The sequence below is a fragment of the Chinchilla lanigera genome, unplaced genomic scaffold (assembly GCF_000276665.1).
Source record: "Chinchilla lanigera isolate Chin_1 unplaced genomic scaffold, ChiLan1.0 scaffold00118, whole genome shotgun sequence".
NCBI classification, from domain to species: domain Eukaryota; kingdom Metazoa; phylum Chordata; class Mammalia; order Rodentia; family Chinchillidae; genus Chinchilla; species Chinchilla lanigera.
In genome coordinates, this window is record NW_004955519.1 from 2,288,009 (window position 1) to 2,310,831 (window position 22,823).

Below are 22,823 nucleotides of genomic sequence, written 5' to 3' on the forward strand. Positions count from 1 at the left end.
TAAGCTCCCAGCAGCAGTGAGAGTTCTCAAGGCTAAAAAAAGATCTCCTAAGGGTTCTGAGGAACTCCTAGAGCCTCCCAAGGGACCCTTATAAGGAGGAATGATATTTGCATTGGTTTTGTTCTTATAATTCTATTTGTATAAGCAGAGGAAAGGCCAGGAGAACATATGCAATTACTTTGTCCATGTAATTAAGATAACTGTTACTTAGTTTTATAGAATGTTATATTTTTTCACTTAACATCCCTAGTAATCATTACTTATTTCACCAATAAGCTTTGAAAAAATTAATTTTAGTGGCTTGTGTCATAAGGCAGAAGTACTATCATTGATTTTCAACCTCCTGCTATTAGACATTCAGGTTATACTATGATCCACAACCTTGTGTCTAAAGATTGTAGGTATGTAATTTTTCTCTTTAAAAGTGAACAAACAAACCAACACTTCTTAGAATGGTTGAGACAGGGAAAATCCTTTTAAAATTATCGATTAACTGAAAAAAAAGCCATCTATGACAAACCAGCAATCAATATCATACTAAATGAACAAAAATTGAAAGCTTTCACTCTAAAATCAGAAACAAGACAAGGATGTCCACTGTCTCCACTCTTATTGAACAAAGTCCTGGAAACTTCAGCCAGAGCAATTAGAGAAGAGAAAGAAAAGGAATAACAATAGGAAAAGAAGAAGTTAAATTATCATTATTTGCAGATGACACAATATTCTACATAGAAGACCCCAAAAACTCCACTAAAAAACTGCTAGATTGAATAAGCAAATCAGTAGCATACCTGGATACAAAGTCAACACTCAAAAATCAATAGCCTTCCTATACACAAACAACAAACTGACTGAGAGAGAAATTAAGGAAATAACACCTTTCACAATAGCATCCAAAAAAAGAAATACCTAGGAATCAATCTAATGAAGAATTTAAAGGACCTCTACATTGAAAACTACAGTACTCTGAAAAAAGAGATTGAAGAGGCTATCAGAAAATGGAAAGATATCCTTTGCCCTTGGGTAAGAAGAATCATTATAGTGAAAATGGCCATACTTCCAAAGCTGTTATACAGATTTAATGCAATTCTGATGAAAATTCCAACAGCATATCTCACAGAATTAGAGAAAACAATCTTAAAATTCATTTGGAACCAAAAGAGACCTAGAATAGCAAAGGTAATTCTGGGCAACACAGGTTAGTCAGGGGGCATCACAATCCCTGACTTGAAATTATACTATAAAACTATTATGATAACAACAGCATGGTACTGGCAAAAAATAAACAGAGCTGAAGCTCAGTGGAACAGATCAGAAGACGCAGAAACAACTCCAGACATACTCGGCCAACCTTATCTTTGACAAAGGTGCCAAACACATTCACTGGAAGAAAGATAGACTCTTTAATAAATGGTGCTGAAAAAACTGGCTCTGCAGATGAAGAAATACAAACAGTAAATAAATATATGAAAAAATGTTCAACATCATTGGTTATTCAAGAGATGCAAATTAAAACAACACTGAGATTCCATCTCACCCTAGTGTGAGAAGCTGAAAGAGTAAATAAAATCCAAAATGTACAATAGATATTTTAAAATGAGAAGAAACTGTTCAAAAGGAAAGAGAAACTAAGATGGGGGGAAGGAGAAAAGACAAGAGAAAAGCAAAAAAAAAAATATATATATATATATATGTATATACACACACACACACAAATAATTAAGGTAGTTATACTACTAATTTCTCTTCATTGAAGAGAAAGGTTTGTGCTAATATTGTTTGGACAATTAAATGCCTATATCTTGTATTCTGAGTAACTAAGTTAAAGATAATAATATGCAATATATTAATCATTCTTATCCTCCTATTATCTTGTTTTGAAATTTTATTTTTTTCTCTTTAGAAAAAATATTGATTAAAATATTTGGTTTTTCAATGTTAATGTCTTAATTGTAATAAGATTATTTATTTTAAATGCATTGCAAATAAATTTCTAGGAAGACAGAACTTTTCTCAAAAAGCTCTCTATTGTTGCCATCTTCAATTCCTCTCCTCGTATTCTTCTTTACACTCACTTCAATGATGCCTTTGACTGAACCATTCCACTGACCCTGGTGCTATGGTTTGGAAGTCTCCCCCAAAGGCCTGTAAGTTAAAAGCTCAGTCCCAAACTTGTAGTGCCATTGGGAGGTGCTAGCACCTTTAAGAGGTGGGGCCTAGTGGGAGGAAGTTAGGTCATTGGGAATGTGTTCTTGAAGGGGCTATTGCGTGCATGCACACACACACACACACACACACACACACACACACACACACACACCCCTCTCGCATTCCATTCTGTCTCTTTTGCTTCCAAGTGGCCATGAGGTGAGCAGCTTTGCTTTGCCAGGCACCCCCCAGCTCGATGTTTTGCCTCACCTCAGGCCCCAAAGCAAAGGAACTGACTGACTGTCTTGGTTACTTTTTTCTCGCTGCTGGGACAAAATACCTGACACCAAAATTAAGGAAGGAAAGGTTTATTTCGCTTACAGTTCGTGTAAGTTTTAATCCGTACTTGGCAGGATTATAAGGCAGAGTGGCACGTGGCAGAGAGCTGCATCTCAGGGCAGCAGCACAGCAAAGCAGCAAGCCACACACCAGGGCGGAATGGAGGAGGAATAGCCTCAAGCAGCTTCTTCCTCTCCCTTACATATGCAAACTATCCACCCCAGGGTGGGTGTAGCTCTCACACCCACAATCATTCAACTCTAATAGCCTGCCCATGGGCCGCAGGAGGCTTTGGGGGGACACACAGACAAAAACCATAACACTGACCACAGACTGAAACCTCTGAAACCATGGGCTAAAATCAACCTGAGTTGATTTATCTCAGGTATTTTGTCTCTGACAGAAAGCTGATTAACATGCCTGCTTTCCATAATTCACTAATAATCTCCACATCACTGAATCCATAGCCTACTGTGATCCAGCACAATCTATATTCCTGCCTCCTTGGTACTTCTTCATTTGGTGTCCAGGCCCTGACTCTTTCTTAATTTTCCCATCCTCTGGTTTCCCTTCTCAGTGTCCTTTGCTGGGTTCCTCTTCTTTTCCTGGAATGTTCCAAGGCTCAGTCCTGGCTCTCTTTTCTTCTGTCTCTCCTTGAATGATCTCATTCTGTCTCAAGACTTTAAATTCTCCATGTATGACCTTAACTTTCCCCAATTATATAGTAGCCCAGACTACTCTCCAAACTCCAACCTCCTAGATCCAACTGTACACTGAACAATTTTGTGTGACAGATACCTCAAACTCAGTATTCTCAAATGTATTCCCCCCAAATTCTAATCATTCAGGGACAGCTTTTGTAATCGGAGCTAATGCACAGTACTTTCTGAAAATGCTTTTGCTTCCTGAAGGATGAATGTGGAAAAAACTACTTGACAGATCCTTTGATGATAGGCGTGGGGGTGCCTTAGGGGAGGGAGCGACACTGGATAAATTAAAACTAGCTGCATGCCCAGTGGAGAAGATGAATAAAGTTAGGTTATGAATTTTTAAAACAACAAACTTTCCCCCTAAAGCCTTCTTTACCAGCAGCCTTGGCCATCTCAGGGAATGACAACACCTGCCTCCCAGTCACTCGGGGAACTAAACAAAACAAAACTTTCTCAAGTCCTCACCCCATATCCTGTTCATCAAGAAATCTTGGTAGCTTTTCCCTTCAAAATGTATCCAGAATCTGCTCGTCTCTCACCACCTCACTGGTGGTGCCCCGGCCTTGCACTTTACCTCTTGCTGCCTAACTCTACTTGCATCTCTAATGTCTCCCTGCCTGCATTCATCCCTCCCACCCAGCACTCTCCAGCAGCCAGAGGGATGCCCCTTCTACAACAAAAGAAGCATCACGTCAGTCTCTCTGCTCAAAATTCTCCAGTGGCTCTCCTTTTCCTCCCACACTCTCTGTCCCTTACCCTGTTCCACATTAGGGTTTTTCTATTGCTAGTATTGCTTTTTAACATGTTATATGGTTGGATTATTTACCATTTCTTTTGTTTATTATCAATCTCCCTCCACTAGGACGGAGATCAGTATCTGTTTTCTTCACTTGTATATTCCAAGAGCCTACAGGAGTGTCTGGCACAATGAAAGCACTCGCTGCATGTTTATTGAAGGAAGGAAGGAAGGAAGAAAGGGAGGGAGGGAGGGAGGAAGGAAGGAAGGAAGGCAGGAAGGAAGGAAGGAAGACTATTATTCTTCACCTTGAAACCTCTGTGACCTATATGGAAGGATACCATAATTCTACTTATCTTCTCCTTAGGAAAAGGGCATGAGTCAAGGTTTGTCTACCAGGCCCGCCATCCACTTCTTCATGTAGGGCACACCATCCTCTAGGTCCCTCCAGGTTGCTCAAGAATCCTCTACTCTGGCCTCCCTCCTCTTGTAGTAGTTCACACGCCAAGGTTAGGTCTTTCTCCTCTTCTGCTCCCATTATGTCAGTCTCCTCCCTTCTGCCTTTCCTTCTTCAGGAAAGCTGCAGATTAAACTAATTCCGGTAAAGGTATTTGCAATGTTCTATTCCCTTGTTCATGTCCCCATCCTGAGCCCCTGGATTGAGAAGCAAGCCACAAAATTAGCTGAATTCACCTTATCAATCAATTCATTAGTACCACAGTATTACTCCCAAGAGACTTTAACACCCATTTTTCATATTGGACAGGTCATCCAGATGGAAAATCAATTAAAAAAAACACTAGACTTAAATAACACTAGACTAAGTGAATCTAACAGCCATATACAAAACATTCCATCCAATAGTAGCAAGTTATAGATGCTCCTTGACTTCTGATGAGATTTTCATTATAAGATGAAGATGTCAGATAAGTCAAAAATTCAGTAAACACACCTAACTTACCAGTCACCATAATTTAGCTTAAGCCTTCCTTAAACATGCTCAAACACTTACACTAGTCTACCATTAAGCAAAACCATCTAACACAAGACCTATTTTTATAATAAAGTGCTGAATATGTCATGCCATTTATTGAATACTGTACTGAAATTGGAAAGCAAAATGGTTATATGGTATGCTTTAGCAAAAATTTAAAACCAAGGCACACAGCACATTGTCCAGAATAGATCATATGTTAAGTCACAAAACAAGTCTCAACAGATTTAAAAAGTTAAAGATCATATTAAATACTTTTCCAATCAAAATGGCATAAAATTAGAACTTAATACTTGGAGGAAATTGGGAAATTCACAAAATGGTAGAAACAATGCACTCCTGAACTACCAGTGGATGAGAAAAGAAATCAAAAGGGAAATCAAGAGTTACTTTGACACAAACAAATGTGAAAATATAACATACTAAATAAAATCTATTGGAATGCAACAAAAGCAGCTATGAGTTTATAGTGATAAAATGCCTACACAGGAAAAAAAGCAAGTGCTCAAATAACCTAACTTTGTACCTCAAGGAACCTGAAAACAAACCAAAAATCTAAGTCCAAAGTCAGCAAAAGGAAGGAAATAATATCAGTTACAATAGAAATAAGTGGAATAAAGGCTAGAACAACAATGGAAAAGATCAATAAAACTAAGAGTTTGTTTTTGAAAAGATAAACAAAATTTATGAAACTTTAACTATAGGGAAAATTATAAGTGAAAAAAATTATGTGAAAGAGGAGACATTCCAATTGGTCACAGAAATGCAAAGGATCATGAGACTACTGTGAACAATTATAAGGCAACAAACTCAGTGACCTAGAAAAAAATGGATAAACCCTGACAAACATATAATCTACCGTGACTGAATCAAGAAGAAAAAATAGTTCTGAACAGACCGATAATAAATATGGAGATTGAATCAGTACTCATAACCTTCCTCCAAAATAAAAACCCAGTATGGTACTGGCATAAAAACAGACAAATAGACCAACAGAACAAAAGAGCTCAGAAAAAACCTCATATATATTGTCAACGAATCTTCAATAGGGCCACCAAAAATGTACCATGGGAAAAAGATAGTCTTTCCAATAAATAGTGCTTGGAAAATAGAATATCCACATATAAAAGAAATTGGACCTTTACCTTATACCACACACAAAAATCAACTCTAAATGGATTACAAACTTAAAGATAAAACTTGAAACCATAAAACTTTTAGAAGCAAACAGAGATAAAGCTCCTTGACGTTAATCTTGGCAATTATTTTTTGGGGGAGCTATGAAACAAAAAGCCCAGCAAAAATAAAAAAAGTGGAACTATATGAAACTATAAGGCTTCTACACAGCAAAGGAAACAATCATGAAACAAAAAGATAACCTACAGAATAGGAGACTACATTTGCAGTTGATACATCTGATAAAGGATTAATATCCAAATATACAAGAAATTCGTATAATTCAATAGCAAAACAAACCAACAAAGAAAATCTCACTCAATAGCAAAAACAATGACAAAAGCAATCCAATTCTAAAATGAGTAAAGAGCCTAAATGGACATTTTTCCAAAGAAGAAATATAAGAATGGAGGGATAGCTCAGTAGTAGAGTACTTGCCTAGCACATGTAAGGCCTTAGGTTCAATCCTTAGTACTAAAAAAAAAAAAAAAAAAGAAAGAAAAATGAAAAAGAGAAATAAAAATGGTCATCAAAAGTTACTCAACATCACTAATGATCAGAAAAATGAAAATCAGTCACAATGAAATATCCCTCACACTCATTAGCATGGCTATTATTTAAAAAAAAACAAAACAGGCAAGGTGGTGAACTATTAGCTTATGTAGGAGAATGGCAAATTCAAGGCCAGTCTGTGCAATTTAGTAATAAAACTATCCCAAAATTTTTAAAATTTTGAAAAGGGCTGAGGATGTAGCTTGGTATTTCCTGGGTGGTTTAATTCTCAATGCCAAGAAAAGGAGAGAGACAGATAGATAGACAGACAGAGAGAAAATCTGATTCACTAATTCTAGTTCTAAGTGTTTATCCAAAATAACTAAAGTCAGTAATCAGTATCTGGAAGAAATATCTGCACTCCTTTGTTCTTTGCAGCATTATTCACAATAATAAGACATGGAATCAACCTGTGTCCATTCACGGATGGATGGATGGATGGATGGATGGATGGAGAAGATGTAGTATATACATACAATGGAATGTTATTCAGCCTTAAAAAAGAACTAATCCTGTTGCTGCACTAATATGGATCGAGGCTATGTTAAGTGAAATAAACTAGACTCCTCCCCAAAAAAAGCTATGTGATTTCACTTAAATGTGAATCTAAAATGGTCAAACTCAGAAAAAGAGAATAAAATGGTAGTTACCAGGGGCTTGGAGGAGGAAGACATGGGGAGATGTAGGTCAAGGGGCATAAGTTTTCATAATGCCAAATGAATAAATTTTGGAGATCTAATATACAGCATGGTAATTACAGGTAACAATACTATAATATATTATTGGCATTTGCTATGAAAGTAGATCTGAAGGTACAAAAAAAAATCCATATGAGGTGATAACTATCGTGATTGGGGTGATTACTTCACAGTGCATATGTCTAGGAGATCATCAAGATATATGCCTTAAGTATATACATTTATTTAAAAAATCATTTTGCTCCCAGAAGTATTTGTATTTCATCAAAGATAAATACACCAAGATGACAGCACTTACTTATTAACAAACTCATGACATTCCAAGCCTCTGTTATTGAAGACTTGTTTACTCATCAAATACTCACTATTAGGTGCAGACACTGTAAGGCAGTGGGGATAGAGTGGAGAATAAGAAAGACAGGGTCATGATTCTCATGGAGTGCCGGCCCCACCTCTGGAGTTAAATGCTCTCTGCAGGGCTGGGAATGTAACTCAGTAGGAGAGTGCATGCTTTAGTATGTGGAAGGGCCTGAGTTCAATCCTCAATACTCAAAAGAAGAAAAGAAAAGCTCTATGTAATGGCCTTAAGAAGAATTCGCACTAATTAGCTTAAGTTTTTCTCCAAAAGAATCCAACATTCTCTCCTTGATTATTTTTTTTTTTATTTTTTTATTTTTTGGTTTTTCTCCGGTACCGGGAACCGAACTCACGACCTTGCGCTTGCCAGGCAGGCGCTTTTGCCGCTGAGCTAAATCCCCAGCCCCTCTCCTTGATTATTAAACATTATGGCCATTCATTTTTTGTTACTTTGCTAACCAAATAGAAAATATGAAGGAATTTTGTACTATATCCCATAATAAAGGGACTGTTAAAATAATTCCGCAAGATAAGTTTGGGAAGAAAAATCTGACATCCTAAGAAAAGCCGAGACATTATACAGTATTACCATCAAGTCAATGAAGGACTTTTCTATTCTCTATTCTGGGCCAGAACCATCCACAAAATGTCAGGAATAAACTGCAGCTGTCTTCCACCTGAGCTGGTTTTAGGGTAAGATCATGAGCTCCACTCATCAGCCTCTGAGCCTCGTCTGCTCTGCTCCTTATTTTATATTCTGAGGACTGGGCCTTTCACAGATCTTACCTGACATTATCAGTGCACCATCATGTGAGAAAGGCATTGTTATCTCCCTTTTGCAGATAAGGAAATAAAGATTAGGAGAATAAAGGGATCTGCACAGGTCTACTCTACTACAAGTACCAATGCACATTTAAAGACCCAAACCTTCCTAGCTCTTAAGCTTGTATGATTTTCACTGTAGCACACAGCCTCCTGGATCAAAAGTTTTGTGAGATCAAAATAAAATATTTTTTTAAATTCTGGTATTACAATGCAAAGCATTCTTTGCTCAGACAAGAAAAACCAAGAGAAGATGTAACCGGCTTTTGGGGTTGGCAGTAGAAACATCAATAGTGACAACAGCACGGACAAATCATTTCTTTTCCTTGCATCTAAATCTCTTTAGGTAATAAACAGGAATGATAAAACAGAAAAAGCTCGAAGGGATGCTAGTCAAATTAGTCTACTGCTCATGACAATCTGTCAGAGGAGCACTAAAAATTCTTACTAGTATATTTTTCATCTACATTAACAAGACTATTATGCAAATACCTACAAACAATAAATAACTAAAATGTTCATAGACAGATAGGATAGGATAAATGAATTGTGTACATTCACTAAATGGCATATAAGAAGAGCACTAGTAAAAAAGAAGGAATTTCAGCTGCTGCTGTAGTTTAGATTTTCAGGATCCACCAAAGGTCCACATGGTACTTCTGTGCTGTCCAGGGTAGTGTTTTGGGGGGACAATGGAGCATTTAGGAGGGAGGACCTAGTAGGAGGTATTTAGGTGGGGAGGGGGCTTGAAGGAGTGCTATGGTTTATATCTAGATGTTCCCCCAGAGCCTCATGAGCTCACAGGCGGGGCTCTGGGGAGGTGATTGGATTACGGGGGTGTGATACTCATCAGTGGATTCGTCTACTGATGTGTTTATGGCTAAATACGATGTTGGGAGGTGAAGCCTGCTTCAAGGAAGTGGGTCACTGAGGATGTAGCCTGGAAGAGTTTGTCTCTCTCCCTCCTCCCTTGAAATCTCTCTCTCTCTCTCTGCTTCCTGCCTCCACGCTACAAGCTCTTCCTCCTCTGCCATACCCCTCTGCCATGCTGGAGCCAGCTGACTGTGGACTGAAACCTCTATAAACTATGAGCCCAAATCCTTGTTGGGTATTATGTCTCAGCAACAAGAAAGTTACTAAAACAAGGAGGAACTGGGGATCCAAACCCCTTCCTCTTTCTGTCTTGCTTATCAACCACAAGGTAGGTGGTTTTGCTCTGGTCCTGCCATTACGTATGCCCACAGGTCCAAAGCAACAGGAACAACCAACCATGGTCTGAAACCTTGAAAACTGTGAAACAAAATAAACCATTTCTTCTGCTAAGCTGATGATTTCAGGCCTTTATAAGTTTATTATCTCAGGCATTTGTCATAGTAACGAAAAGCTAACAGCTACCAACAATGATATGGATGAATTGATGGATGCTAGAAACTTAAATGAAAAGATATTACTTATATTGTCATGCCATCTTTTTTTTTTTTTTTTTTTTTTGGTTTTTCTCCGGTACCGGGAACCGAACTCACGACCTTGCGCTTGCCAGGCAGGCGCTTTTGCCGCTGAGCTAAATCCCCAGCCCCTATATTGTCATGCCATCTTTATAAAGCTCAGAAACAAGCAAACCTACAAGTTGTTTCGGAATATGTATGGTAAAAGGATTTTGTTTCTAAGTAGCCAGGTGTGGTGGTGCACGCCTGTAATCCTAGCATTCTGGAGGCTGAGGCAGGAGGATCACTGCAAGTTCAAGGCCAACCTGGGCTGCAAGGTGAGTCCAAATCCAGCCTGAACTACATAGTGAGACCCTGTCCTCAAAAAACAAAACAAAACAAACAAACCAAAACGAGAAAAAACTGAAAGAATTTTGTTTTTAAAGGAGTAGAATGCAAAATTTAGGAAAGCAGTTTTTTGGTGGGTGAATGAGAGCCCAGATATTAACGTTCCAGCTCCTGTATGCCTATATTGTAATAGTCTTCACAACTTACACACTACATTCATTATTTTATATATAAAATTATGTAATAAAATAGAAGCTAAAAATGTTTTCTCTGTCATACTATTGTTGGGAAAATTCTTAAAGAAACCTAAGACCAGGCTGGGGGTGTGACTCAATGGTAGGCCACTTGCCTAGCATGCCTGGGACCCTGGGTTGGGTCTCCAGCACTGAAGCAAGGAAAAAAGATCTAAGATCATTCTAGTTTCCTTTCTAAGTGAAGGATTTGTACGGATTGAGAAGAGAGACCAAGTAAAGTCTGAACTCCAGTGCAAAGGACTTACAGTGCATTTCTCCAGCTAACCTTTAGAGAAGCTCTATCAGCTGATACAGCAGTTTTCTAAAGCCCCAAATCACCCTCCAAAACCTGAACCAGATGATGTTAGCAGGCCAACTCCCTTCTACCAGATAAGACCATTTGACATATTATATAACCATTTGGAGAGTTTATCTTTTGATTCAGCAAGACAGATCTCCTATCTGGAACACTGGACATTTTTCAGACTGGGAAAACTAGGAACATCATCAGCAACTTCACACTATTCTTTGTGTCCCTAATTCTCCACGGTGAAAGTTCATAAAATAACTGGGGAGTATTAGAAAAGCCTTTTGGGGGTCTAGATTTATGTCTGGGAATTTTCCTTCTGAGGCCTACACAGTTATGATCCATTTGCAAGGAGAAAGAGAATCATCTGACATGTTTCTCTTTTTTTTCTTTCTTTCTTTTTTTGAGACAGGGGCTTGCTATGTAGCCCAGGCTGGCCTCAAACTCAGAGTGATCCTCCTGCCTCAGCTCCCAAGTGATGGGATTATAGGCATGTGCCACCACGCCGGGCATTCATTTGGTGTTTCTGAGCTGAGTTTTCATCCTTCTCATCTCTGTTAGTCTCACCGCCAGAGAAGGTTGAGAAGGGGGAGCGTGGGAAAGGAGAAGGAGAAGCGAAGAGGGAAGACGGAAGTAGAGAGAGGAAGGAAAGGTAAGGAAGAGAAGGCTAAGGAAGATGGGGAGAGGGAGGAGCGAAGACAAGTAGAGAGAGGAAGTGGGGACTGGATACATTCCATGCTTGGCTACTGCTATACAAATCATCTCATTTACTTCTCAACCTTGTGAGGTATATCAGGAAGCTTGCGACTCAGTGAAGAAAGAGCGATAGAGTCACAGAGCCCATATGTGGCTGTATTTAATTCCAGCTCTTTCTGACTTTAAAAGCAAGCTTCTTCTAGTGCCCACCTCTGGGAACTGGAATTCCAGACCATAGTAATGCATGAAGAGTGGGGACTTGGAGCACAGAAATAAGATGGGGACCCCAAATATGTGAAGAGTGAAAAGTCTTATCTCGCTAAAAAGAAGAGTATTTGATAAGTTTTACTAGTCTTGCTAACAATTTCATCAAATACAAGGTAGACAAAGGAAATGGGACAGATACTTAATTCTGGATAGCCAAAGACAATTGGTTAAAGTGAAGTATGAAGAATCTTTGAAGAAAAGGACCATGTTATCTAAAAGTCCAAAAGATGAGGAAGGTAAAACATGATGTAGACTTTAAGAAAACACACTAGTACTGGTTCAAAGAAAAGATGGAATCACGGAGGAGATAGTATCAGGAGACTCTGATCTAAGCTAGAAGCTCTAAAAATATACTTCTGGTTATTTAACAAGAATATTATAATGCCATTTAAGAGTAAAGTAGAGGGAGAATCAAAGAATCACATTTCTCTATGAACTCAAGTATGACCACAGAACATGGCTCAACTCATCTTGCCTCCAGGGAAAGTTCCAGCACCAAGCCAAAGCTCTGGCAGGAAGGGCCGAGGGCTTTGTTGGTCCTATCCTGTGCCCCTACCGGAGCATCTCAGTCAGAGCTTGAGAAATTTTCATCAGAGTATGAAATGGGAGTGTCAGAAAAAATGAAACAGGAAACAGCTGCTCAGTGATTGCTGACATCCAGGCCTTAAGTCACACGAGAAAAAGGAGTTCTTGACCTTTCCGTACAATTTGTCCCAGGTTCCCAATGCAGGTGAGCTGCTGTAGGGATGCAGAATATGCCAGGAATAGAAGCGCACTTTTATCATCCATGGTCATGCCAAGAGACAGATGGTCGATTCACATGGGGTAAGTGAGAAGGGTTTAATGAAGACCTCTGTGTAAGGGCAAGGGCTAGGGCAAGGTTAAGGGAAACTAACAAGGCATAGCGTAGGATACTGGGGTTAGCAACCCCCTGAGCATGGAGCTCTGGGAGAGGGCTGCCTAGGTACCACAGCCATCACTATCAGAATGTAGCTAAGGACAACCCACAAGGAGGCAGGGGGAGGGGATCAGAACTTATTACCCCGGTATCTGCTGCACTCCCCTGTGTCCTGCAGGAGCTTTCCATCACCAGAGGCGAATGAGCCCACTGATGCGCTCCATGGAGCAAGGCAGAGAAGAATGGCGGATGGACACAAAGAGGCAAGGAGTAGTCAGCATAAGTATTTGGAAATTAGGAGCATATGCAAGGATTCAGCTATTAGGTTATTCATCACAGCATTGTTTGTAAAAGCAAATACAATGACCTAAATGTTAGACAGGGGGAAAGAAATTATGTGGTACCACATGAGGGCAGAGACTACCTTACCTAAACTGCAGTGATGGGAACAATGCCTTATGTAGGAAATACTCACTGAACATTAAAAATGTAGTGTGAGGGTGGCTTACTGAAAGAGGAAGATGCTTTATAAGGGTCACAAAATTATGTGGTAATAAACCCATTTGGTCTGATAGCTTGCTACAGGGACAGATAAATACAGGATGCAGGTTTAGAGAAACATATGTAGAGACAGAGTGACTAATAATGTGCTGAGTGGGGTTGTTTTGTTTTGCGCTGGTTTGGTTTGGGGGTTTTGTGCTTTAATTTTTCATTTTTCTGTAATAAATACAAATTGCTTTTGTAGTAAGAAAATACGTTCTTTTTTTCTATTTTATTTATATAGTGGTGTTTGTTTTCCCCGTGTTTTCCTTTCCCTTCCCTGTGTCAGCTCTTGCTCCATAACCTTGAGAGTGGTGGCAGATGGCAGGGCAGGCATGTGGATGGAGGGAGGGGAGGGAATCCCACCATATGGGAAGAATGACTCACGGCGTTCACAGCTTGCAGAGCACTGAGGACCAAAATATAGGAGAGTGGCAGGGCCTAGCAAAACCTGCTGTTCCCAAGGCCCAAATCCTAGGAAGCTGAGAATTACGGTCCATGCTGGGAATGACTAAAAAGTATTTTTAAGCTATTTGAGAAGCAAGATAAATAAGCAGAGGAGAGCATCATTGCTAGGGAAAAATGTCATGTCATGAGATACCAGCAAGGAGAAATCTTTCGTTCCTCTTTTGCTTTAATCTCAATCATAAATAAGACACTCGGGGGCTGGGGATTTAGCTCAGCGGCACAGCACCTGCCTGGCAAGCGCAAGGTCGTGAGTTCGATTCCCAGGACTGGAAAAAACAAACAAAACAAAAAAAAAAATTTTTAAAAAAAGACATTCTTGTCCTTTTCTCCTTGGCCCTTGTTATGATTTATATCTAGACATCCCTATAAAGCCTCATGTGCTCATAGGCAGGACTTTTGGGAGGTGACTGGATCATGGGGGTGTGATGCTTGTCAGTGGATCTGTCCACTGATGAGTTTATAGCTATAAGTGATGTTGGGAGGTAAAGGGTGGTTGAAGGAAGTGGGTCACTGGGGGTGCAGCCTGGAAGAGTTTGTTTCTCTCCCTACTCTTATTCCATAATCCCTCTCTCCCCGCCGCCTCTCTCTGCTTTCCACCTCCATGCCATGAGCTCTTTCTCCAATGCCATACCCTTCTGCCATGCCTTGGAGCCAGCTGACTATGAATTGAAACGTCTACAAACTGTGAGTCAAAATAAACCTTTCTGCCTTTAAGTTGTGGGTGTTGGGTATTGTGTCTCAGCAACTAGAAAGTAACTAAGACAGCTATCATCACCACTGTCACTAGCAACATTAGCAGCACCACCATTATCAATGTAACTGTTCCCAAAACACAACCATTGGCATTATCTGTTCTAGGCAGTGAACTTCCTAAGAACAGCAAATGTCTTATCCTTGTATATATACAATATGCTGAAACATTTAGCACATGAGGCTATAGAGTTCAATAAACACCACTGAACTGACAAGGGTAAAGACACATCGAGGAGTGGAAAGCATGATGCTGGTAGGAAGGACTAATATACTGGATGAAAAATGTACAAACATTTTTGAGCCAAGGGCAGGAACTTTCGAATAACATACCACCCAATATGTTATATCCTCTAACTGGGATTAGATTCCCCACTATGCTTAGCCATAAACATAACAAAATTTAATAACAAAAGTTTTCTTTTTTTTTTTTTTTTTTTTGGTCTTTTCTTTGAGACAGGGTCTCAGTATGCAGTTCAGGCTGGCCTTGAGCTCGCTTTGTAGCCCAGGCTGGTCTCGAACTTGCAACAATTCTCCTGCCTCAGCCTCCCAAGTGCTGGGATTACAGGCGTGTGCCACCACGCCCAGCAATAACAAAATTTTTCACCAGAGCGCTATTAGCAACAGCTTATGACTCAAAGGACTTGGTGGTGCTTTATACCCATGGAGAGGAGCCTATTCTACAATCAATAGCCTTACTCCAACAAACCTTACCACTCTTTGCTAATTCAGCCTATATACAACCATCTTCAGCAATCCCAATATTTTACATTTTATACATGTTCCACTATTACAGCACAACATTATATACATTATAACATACACGTAAATTGGACATGTTGCCATGGAAAAGATAATACTGTAGAGGTCTGCATACCCTGCAGAGGAAACCACTATCTTAGATGTCAGTACCAGAATAAGTAGTTCTTGAAACAATCCTATAAAGGGAGCTGTAACCAACTCTAGAAGATGAAATATAGATTAAGGTCAAATGTTATATTTGAATTCCCAAACTGAGACCTAGTTGAGCAATTGAATATGCAAATACACTCTTGTAATACCAACACATCACCACCAGATGACTTCTAGTTCTAGTCATTTAATATGGGTGAACTGAGCAACAAGCAGCATTTAAAGAAAAGCCAACCTTGACAATTATTCAAATGAACCAGATGGTGCCCTGTTCCTGCTACTATCACTATTTAGCATTGCTGTATTAAATTACTGTATTTTCTTTCTAGAGATTTCTTGGAACAAAATAAGGTTTCAGAGGGCAAAAGCAATATGTGCCTGCTTCCATCGCTTTTGGAAATGGCCTTAATATCAAGACAGGGAACAATTCTCAATTACTCTAGAGATCTTGCTTCCCATTTGCTAAAAATATAGATTCTCACTTTTCTCCCCACACATCAGGATGGGAGGCAGAAACTCAAGGTGGGCCCTGCCTCTGGAGAATCTGTATTTTTAAAGAAAGCCTCCGCTTCCTCCAGGTGATTCTTTTTGTCAAACAAATTTAGGAACCCCAGCATAATGGTTATCTACCATTATTGTGACCATTGTCATTGCTATTTTGTTACTTCCTGCTAGACCCTGCAGCTCCGTTTCCTGGCCCCAGGGGGCCATGATTATGGAGTCTGCATGCATACTTCCAGTAGAGATGCTGCATTTTCTACTCCTCATTCCCTGGTCGACCTGCTGTCTGTCATCTCCCCATTGGAAAGGCCCAAGCGAATGGACTCACCTGAAGGCTTTCAACTGAAAGTGACTTGATGAGTTACCTATATGTGCTGGCCAGGGATATCTCATAAGTGGCATACAGTAGAGAAATTCATCCTAAATAATGACAATTTTGGGCCAGTGGGAGATGTTTTGAGAAGAAAGGACTCTGGATTACTACCATTGCCTACTTGCTGATTCATTTGCATGTGTGTAGGAATCACTGGGAGATCTTGTTAAAATGCAGATTCTGATACTAAATGCAATTGCCCTCCATATCCATAAGTTCTGCATCTGTGGATTCAACTAACCTCAGGTGGAAAATATTCGGGGCGGTGGGGATGGGGGTGGGGATGGGGAGTTGCGTCTATACCGACATGTACTTTTTTCTTGTCATTCTTCCTAACAATACAGTATAACAAGTATGTACGCAGAATTTGCATTATAATAGATGCTATTAAGTACTCCGGAGATGATTTAAAGGGAGCATGCATATAGGTTCTATGGAAACGCTACACCATTTTATATAAGGGACTTGAGCATTTGCAAGGATTTTGGTATCCATGGGGTATCCTGGCACCTATTCCCAGTGTATACCCAGGGGTGACTGCATTGTATCTAAGCGGGCATTTCTAACAAGCTCTGGGATAATGCGTTTCTGTGTTCCAAGGACATTTGAATGTCAAGGGATACAAAAAGGTGAAAAGAGCAACCGGAAACTAGGCAATTATGAATTTTTAGAGTCCATTAATTCAGTAAAGCCCCAAGAGATAAGCCTGTTCCGAATATACACATGCACACACGAACAGATCAGATTGTTTCAATAATTTCGACAGCTTAAAATTCATTACTTTCTGCAAGGCAAGACACTGATCACAAAGAGCACATGACTTGTTTTTTCAGTGCTGAGGATTAACCTAGGGCCTTGCACATACTAGGCAAGTGGTCTACCACTGAGCTACATCCCCAACCCTTCCTGCAGTATTTTTAAATTACATCTCAATGACTGTAAAGGTAAGCAGAAATAGATGTGTTTGTTTTACAAGGTCACCACAATAATTGTTGATGATGACAGCACCCTAGAACCATGAGATTTCCATTAGTTTGTGTAGCACTGTCAGCTCCCAAAATTTAACTAGCTACTGCTGTTAATGTTCTGTTGGAAGTTAAAGTACAATGTGAAACAGTAAACCAGGAATGGGAGAGCTGAGAACAATGGAGCTCAGCGCTGGCGTTATGGAATTTGAGCAGTAACCTATTCATAAATCCGGAAGGTCTCTACAAAGCCACTGGTTGGTCAAAAAGTTTAGACAGTGCCAACTTCTTGGCTCTGATTGCCTTTAGGAGAATAAGCACCAACCTGACTGTGAGCATGAAGCTTGTAGAGACACCCATGTCAAGGGTCAGAGATGTATTGTCTCACCTTCCAGCTCTACCCATCACTTATAAAAGCCGGCTTTGTCACTAGCACCGGCCCAAAGCCTCTGTCCAGGGCAGCTGGAACCTCCTGGAACACTTGGTGGTGTTTGTTTACAAGCCATTGAAAACTGCCACCACTCTTGGGAGGACTCTGCTTATGCCCCTCACCTGGGACCACACTGCCCCTTGCCCAGAAAGCCTTCCTCATCTCCTCGGAAATCTGGCTTTCTAGCCTACAGCTGCTAAGCTACAGGTTGAGAAACACAGCACCAGGCAACGTCAGCCAGAAATTTTAACTGTGTCTGCAGTTCCGGCTATGCCTTTGGGAAGATATTATACTCGACTAGAAGGCTAGTCTTCTTCACATACACAGCTTATTAGATTTTAACGTCTTGTGACTTTTTGAACTAGAAAGGACAAAGGAGGAATAGCCTGTCTGTCTAGGCTGAGACAACAGGGCAACTGTGCTGTTTATCTCTGGTATTCAATGCATCACTCAGATGTATTTTTCTTTTGTGCTTTAACTTTTGATTAATCTATAACATACAAGAAAGTGCACAAATTATATGTGAACATCTCAAAGAATATTTACAAACTGATCACATCCTTCGACTCAACATCTAAACAGGAATGGATCACTCACTCTAGGCCTCCTTTCAATTAATGCCTCTCCTGTACCAGGAGAGCAACTACCTTGACTTTTAATATGCCACTCACCAGTTTAGAGTATTTTCAAACTTAAGATAAAATTCAAAAACTGACATTCTTTTTAAAAAGGGAGATGTTTATTTGGACTCACAGAAAAACTGACTTTTCTTGAGATATGATATTAAACGTTAATATTCACACCAAATTTTTTAAAGTTGCATTTTTTTCATAGTAATGTGAGGGTTCTAAAATTAAAGTGTCTTTTATAAGTCAGGTCCAATTGCTATGGACTGAACTGTGCCACCCCCCCATTCATATGCTGGAGCCCCAATTCCCAGTGTGAATATATTTGGAGTTAGGACTCTAGTGAGGTAATTAAGGCTAAATGTGGGCATAGTATGGGGCCCTAATCAGATAGGGCTACAGCTTTATAGGGAGAGCAAGACTCCTCTCCCTCTACCCTGCCCCATGTGATGACGCAGGAACAGGTGACAGTCTGTAAACAAGGAAGGGAGACCTCATCAGAAACCAAATCTGCTGAAGCCTTGCTCTTGGATTTCCTAGGGTCCATAACTGTGAGAAATACATTTCTGTTGTTTAAGTCACCCAGTCTTTAGCATTTTGTTATGGTAGCCTGCAGTTGATTAATACACCGGTTTTCTTTACAATATCATTTTATCACTAGCTTCAGTGACAATGGAAATTAAAACTGAGGCATTCGGCACAAATTTACAGGATAAAACTTTAAATGGAAAGCAAGAGAAAACAGAAAGTAGGAGAAAAGAGAGACACAGCTGTGACAATGATCAAGCCCACCCCCTAAACAAACAAAAGTAAAAGTATTGGGAAGGGACTTCAGCTTCAGAAACTGATCTGACAATGAAGATCAGACTGTCCTGTTAGGAAAACAACAGGCCTAGCTTCTGAGGTGCTACGGTAGGGTAGGCTGGGATCTGGTTGCTCATTATCTCAGTCCTGGTTTCATAGCTCTGGAGGAGTCCTTACAGCTTGAGGGGCAATTCGGTTCCCAGGAGATGATTGTTCTTACTTGGAGGGGGACAGGAGCCGCCTCTGATGCCATCGTGGGGGAGTCTGCTAGGCTCCGCTTTTCCTGGAGTCCAAGATGATTTCAGGTTTGATGACAATGACTGGACACTTCTAGGCATCACTCCATGGGGTCTAGAAATGGATATTGTAAAAGTTGGCAACTGAATGTCCCTGCAAGTCCCAGAAATTAATTCGGATATTCTCCTCTTGGTTTCCTCGGTCTTGAAGGGAGAAGAGATAAGCTAGGTAAACTGAGGAATACTGAAACTGTACTACTTGTATTACAGACACCCCTTGAGTGATTAACATGACAATGTGCAGAGCCCAGAAGGGACCTAAAGCAAAGTTCAAAGGTAATAAAGGAGACAAATAATGAAGGCAGAGATATCAAGCCTTCTCCTGCTTTAGTTGTCCATGAGGCATCTGCAGGTCCAGCTCCCAGGTCCCTGTCACAAATCCAATTTTCTGAGAAAAAAAAATGTCTGCTTGCAGTGTTGAGGATGAGCCCAGGGCCCAGCAAGGCAAGTGCTCTACTACTGAGCTACAACTACAGCTACAGCTCCCAAAGTAAGAACTTTCGAGTGCAATTTACCATTGAAGCCCCTCCTCTACATTTCAAAATGATGCCCTGGTTGTTTTTTCAATATTAGGAAAAGTGGAAACACAAAATTAATTTAATATTATCTAGTAAGGAACATAGTCTTACTAGATAAACATAATGGTACCTGTGTGCTAAGTGCTGGGGCGCAAAGACAAGACGGCAAAATCTCTCTCTTCTATGAAATTTACACTTTACCTGGCAAATTTCCATTCCTCTATGTCAGTGGCAGATTATAACAGCATCTCTAATGCAGGCTTGGGTGCCTTGACTTTGAAGTAAGGCAATAAAACCCTGTCCTTGCCACTGTCTTTGAAATCTGGGTGGTAGCTGCAGCGCCTCGCGCTAAAAGTAGACATCCAACACATGTTGATTAAAGAGGCGGCCGGAGGAGTTTGAAGTGTTGCTGGAGCGAAAGTGATGCCAAGAGGTGGCTCTCTTTAATTAACACTCTGTTGGGAAGAATCCCAGGCTCCCAGTGGAATCACCCCTAGTCCCCAAAGGGAGTACAGTATTCTATTTGCAAGCCAGTGTGATGAGAAGTGTTATCATTGAGTCATAGTTCCAAAAGCCATTGTTTTCCCCCTCTTGTAAACAAATGCCAATTAATGGGCACAATACGACTTTCTTAGAGTGGAATAAAAACAGCAACTGGGTGGCATGCAATTTGCCACCAGTACTTTACATTGAAAGACCCATTGCAGGCCACTTTTGTCAGTCAAAGAAACAAGAAATAATTAGCTAGGTAGACTAATAGGAAGAATAAGATGTTTGTGAGATCTGGGTCTTCCTCATAGCTCAAAAGGCACTGTTTGTTATACTGCATCCAACTATAAAACAAATGATCTGTCTCCAACATAAACTATTTAGACTGAAAACCAGCCAAATGAAGGCAGCTGCCACTAGATTAAAAAGTCATTTTCTCAGCCAACTCGGATTAAAAAAGAAACCTTTTACGAACATATTTCTTCAACTCAAGCAGATTTTTATTATTCTGTGTTTCAGCTGCACATAAAAATAAAAGCAGCATCCCCTGGCATGACCATTTGCTAGAAATTTAATTTCAGATAAACAGATGGTGCTAAACTAAAAATATTAGTAGGGTATCAGCTATAAAATTCAAGTCATTTAAGTATATATGTTGTCCTTAGTCTTTTCTTAATACAAAGAAATTTCTTTCTGTAAATCAATCACACCGAAAATGCACTTACCATTTATTTTAAGGATTTATTTGTAACGATGTTGAAAAAGAGGCAGTTGGCATTTCTCGCATGCCCCCTATCTCTAGGGACTCTGGACAAAAAAGAACTTAAATGTACTGTTCATTTTTTTTACATCAGGACCCGAACATAAATCTGGATACAAATTTTTAAAGGCTACAGAATGAAATCAGAATTGCCTTTATTGGCTGATTTACACGCTATTAAGGCTTGGACACACTTTGTGCGCTCGAGGATATAAGTTCTATGTGGCCAACTTCAGGGACATGCACCGGTGCAGACGAAGGAGAAAAAGGCTGGCACAGCAAATAGCTCAAAAGCAAATTTCCCAAGATTCATGAGTAATTAAAACAAAAAAATTAAAACAGATCCTCTAACCGCTCAGTGAAAGTTCCAACCCAAAAGCTCCAGCAACTCCTGGGAGTGACAAAGCTTCTGTGATTGGAAGAGCAGCTTGAATTATCTCCGCGGTGCGCAGCGGTGCGCCAAGAGCACCAGCTCGAATGCAGGCAAGTGCCAGTAGCTGGCCAGTTTTAACTGCCAGAGAGTTCAACCTAATATCTACACTGTTTCCCAAGGGTCTTTTATTTCTCATCCTGCCCCTCATACAGGTAAAGGGTTTCAATTCTTTAGAGTATACAAGTAAAGCCACAGGGTATGTACCTCCTCGCTTTTCTAGATAATACCAAACTGTTTTCCAAATGTGCTTGCTTACCAGTTCACATCCGTGGCAGCAGAGTTTCCCTTGCTTCTCCGTCCTCTCCCACACCGGATACTGTGTATATCACTCAGTCAACACGATTAAAGGCACAAATCTGGTATCGGTAGTCTACTGCAATACATGCTGCTGAAGTTTGTGGGGTTTTTTTGGTATCAGGAATCAAACTCAGGACCTCGTGCTTGCCAGGCAGGCGCTGCACCACTGAGCTATGTCCCCAGCTCTAAAGTATTTTTAAAAATTGAGTCCACTCCTGCTGTCACTGGTACCCATAATTGTGAGTTAACTAGTTCAGATAAATAAATCAGTTAACTAATTCAGATAAATGCCAGCATTGGCATTATTTTTCTAGGAAACAGAAAGCCAAGCTCTATGTGGAAATACATAAGCAGCATTAAAAGGATTAAAAGAGAAAGACGGAAAAAATACATAAAATCCTTTTGATGGGATGCAATGGCACATGCCTGTAATCCCAGCTACTTGGAAGGCTGAGGCAGGAGGGTTGTAAATTCAAGAGAACATAGCAAGACCTCATTTAAAAAACAAATGAACAAAAATCTCCTGGATTTAACACCATCTTAGTATAAATGTGTGGCTTTTTTAAAAATACTAAGTGATTTTTTTTTTCTTTTCTGATACTGGAAATTGAACTCAGGACCTTGTGCTTGCCAGGCAGGTGCTGTGCCACTGAGCTATATCCCCAGTCCAATACTAAGTGATTTTTAAAGCAAATTGAAGTTAGAATTCTCTTTACTAGTTGACGGATTTTTTAAGGCAAGTTTTCTTAACCTTAGTACTACTGGCATTTGGAACAGATAATTGTTTCGGGGGCTGTCCTGTGTATTGTAGGGTATTTAACCACACCCCTGGTGTCTACCCTCCAGATGACAGTAGCACAACCCCCTCTAGTTAGGACAATCAAAGATGTCTCTGCACATTGCTCACTGTCTCTTTAGGGAGCAAATTCTTTTTTCTCTTTTTTTTTTTTTTTTTT

General features: G+C 40.1%; 1 long non-coding RNA gene across 3 annotated transcripts in view; it reads right to left on the reverse strand.

The window, feature by feature from the left end:
* Positions 1–22,823, reverse strand: part of LOC102009749 — a 130,958-nt gene that overhangs the window by 98,153 nt on the left and 9,982 nt on the right. The window contains exon 4 of one of the 3 annotated variants that reach the window (XR_001231860.1): positions 19,295–19,425. The exons of 1 other annotated variant lie outside the window; for it this stretch is intronic. This is a non-coding gene — a long non-coding RNA (uncharacterized LOC102009749). Of the gene's footprint in view, positions 1–18,632; positions 19,426–22,823 lie in introns of those variants that run through there. One more of the 3 variants, XR_001231859.1, reaches the window with a different exon arrangement.